The sequence below is a fragment of the Fistularia commersonii genome, unplaced genomic scaffold (genome assembly GCF_037954325.1).
Source record: "Fistularia commersonii isolate RoL2024-O1a breed Wild unplaced genomic scaffold, RoL_Fcom_v1.0 HiC_scaffold_98, whole genome shotgun sequence".
Classification (NCBI taxonomy): Eukaryota; Metazoa; Chordata; class Actinopteri; order Syngnathiformes; family Fistulariidae; genus Fistularia; species Fistularia commersonii.
This window is the reverse complement of record NW_028234056.1, coordinates 85,122-87,500: the sequence shown is the minus strand read 5'-3', so window position 1 is coordinate 87,500 and position 2,379 is coordinate 85,122. Positions and strand designations below refer to the sequence as shown.

Genomic DNA, 2,379 nt, shown 5'->3' with positions numbered 1-2,379 from the left:
ATTTTTTGGTTTTTGGATTTTTCCATAAGTTTTAAGGATTTTTTTTTTATAATTCAAAATCGTTTATGAAGAAATTAAAATTTGGGGAACAGTTTTGCATTCTGTTTTTGTGAATGAAGAACTTGGCCAGGCCAGTAGATCTGCGTGTTACCGGCTGGGTCTTTTACGGAGGAATAATATGTGTGACACGTCTCTTGCTTTGCAGAACTGGAGGAAGTTAAGTTTATTTTCAAGCAAATAAAAACACAACGGACAGACCAGAAGTTGGGACTGGCCCTTCAAAATAAAACGAAAATAACTGAGAGCATATTTCTCAGATAACAACATCGATGTCCGGAGAAGATGCAGCTTTGCCGCTCTGCGGGGTCCTGTAGACCCCCCCCCCCCCCCCCTTCATACACGCATGCAATACGCCTCGAAACGCATCGCTCGCACCGACGCGGGGAATCCTTTACCAAGCTTCCACAACAACGGCGAGAATCTCGTCGCTTCGGACGCCGTTAGGAGGAAGGGGGGGGGGGGGGGCATTAAGGGGGAGAGAGAGAGAGAGAGACATGGAGATTTTCTCAGCCTCTCATTCTTTTTTTTTTTTTTTTTTTTTAATTGAACATTAATAGTACACACAAATATACAAATGTACAAATAAACGTGGCACGGTAGAACTGAATGTCAATGAAACAACCAGGGATGAGGAAGAAAAGGACATAAGGACAAGTTAATAGTGTTAACGGTTTGTGAGAAATTTATAATGCTTGACCAAAAAAGAAATTAAAAGGAAATAATTAAATAAATAGATGGACAAATTAAATTAAAAACGAAAAAAAAAATTGCAAGGGGAATAAACCATGTTATTTGGTCTGCGGTTTACAAGGAATTTCAGACATCAAACTGTATGTTTTTTGGTTTTTGGATTTTTCCATAAGTTTTAAGGATTTTTTCTTTTTTAATTATTCAAAATCGTTTATGAAGAAATTAAAATTTGGGGAACATTGCTGCATTCTGTTTTTGTGAACGAAGAACTTGGCCAGGCCAGGAGATCTGTGAGTTACCCCTCAATACCGGCTGGGTCTTTTACGGAGGAATAATATGTGTGGCACGTCTCTTGCTTTGCAGAACTGGAAGAAGTTAAGTTTATTATGCTAGACAAAAAAAGAAATTGAAAGGAAATAATTAAATAAATAGATAGACAAATGAAATTAAAAACGAAAAAAAAAAATAGGAGAAACATTACTTCCGCTCCTCCAATCCTCTGTTTCTCAGCTCCACCGCTCCTCCGCTATTGGCCCTGGTACCCCCGATCCTCCGAACTCAGGCGAATTGCGTGACGTGCTTCTGCTATTCTCCGCTCGTCCGCTTTTTCCGCTTTGGGGCTTGGAACCCCTGAACCGCTGGACATAAGCGAATCACGGGCAGGATTTCTGCCCTCCTCCGCTCCTCCACTCATCCGGTACAGGCCCTGGTACTCCATGTCCGCGACCCCCTCCACCTTAACAAACTGTCACAAACACACACACACACACACACACATATACACACGCACACAAACACACTTACACACACCTTAACTCATCATAGCTGTGCTAATAGCATTAGCCAAAACACATCCACAAGCACACAAACATGATCTCATCCACTCATTCACATGTGTGTGCCCAGAGGTCCGGGAGCTCCATGTTGTAAATGGGCGGTACTTTTACCTATAGGTGGCGCTACTGCTATATCAGTGTGTTACGTCTGTGTGTTTTTGCGTCTTAACAAAGGAAGAAGAACGTTCCGTGTTTTTTTCTTTCATGCTGCCTGCAATAAAGTTCGTTCTTAAAATACAATAGGTTATGGGCCCAGAGTGTCTCTAAAAGGCTGGATTACACTGAATATTTTGTGTGATAGTGAACAGTATTGTGGGAACTCACAATGGAGGACAAGCTGTTTATCGACAAGCTGAGCGGACCGGAGAATTGGGCAACGTGGAAGTTTCAAATGGAACATCTGCTAAAGGCTAAAGGACTGTGGCGAATGCTAACAGAGGAAGACACATTAGCCCCAGATGCTAACGCAGCAGCACAGGGTGAGTTCACGAAACAGAGAGAGAAAGCGTTCTCTGTGTTAGTGCTCAATGTAAGTTCATCCCTGTTGTACCTGATTACAAACTGTAAGACTCCCAAAGAAGTGTGGACTACACTGAAAGATATTTTTGAAAGAGACACGCTGGCAAATAAACTATTTCTGAAGAAGAAATATTTCAGGTGCGAAATGAAGGAAGGAGATGGTTTGACTGAGCACCTCAAACAAATGAAAGAACTGACTGACCAGTTATCAGCAATAGGAGCTGTAATTGAAGAGGAAGACCAAATTGTAACATTGTTGGGAAGTTTACCACCA

General features: G+C 41.7%; 1 long non-coding RNA gene across 1 annotated transcript; it reads right to left on the bottom strand.

The window, feature by feature from the left end:
* Positions 1-560: 560 nt before the first annotated feature.
* LOC147211791 (uncharacterized) lies at positions 561-2,135 on the bottom strand. The gene is made up of 2 exons (XR_015105726.1): positions 1,232-2,135; positions 561-1,139 (listed from the first exon to the last, which is right to left on the bottom strand). It is a non-coding gene; the product is annotated as an uncharacterized LOC147211791 (long non-coding RNA).
* Between the last annotated feature and the right edge of the window lie 244 nt (positions 2,136-2,379).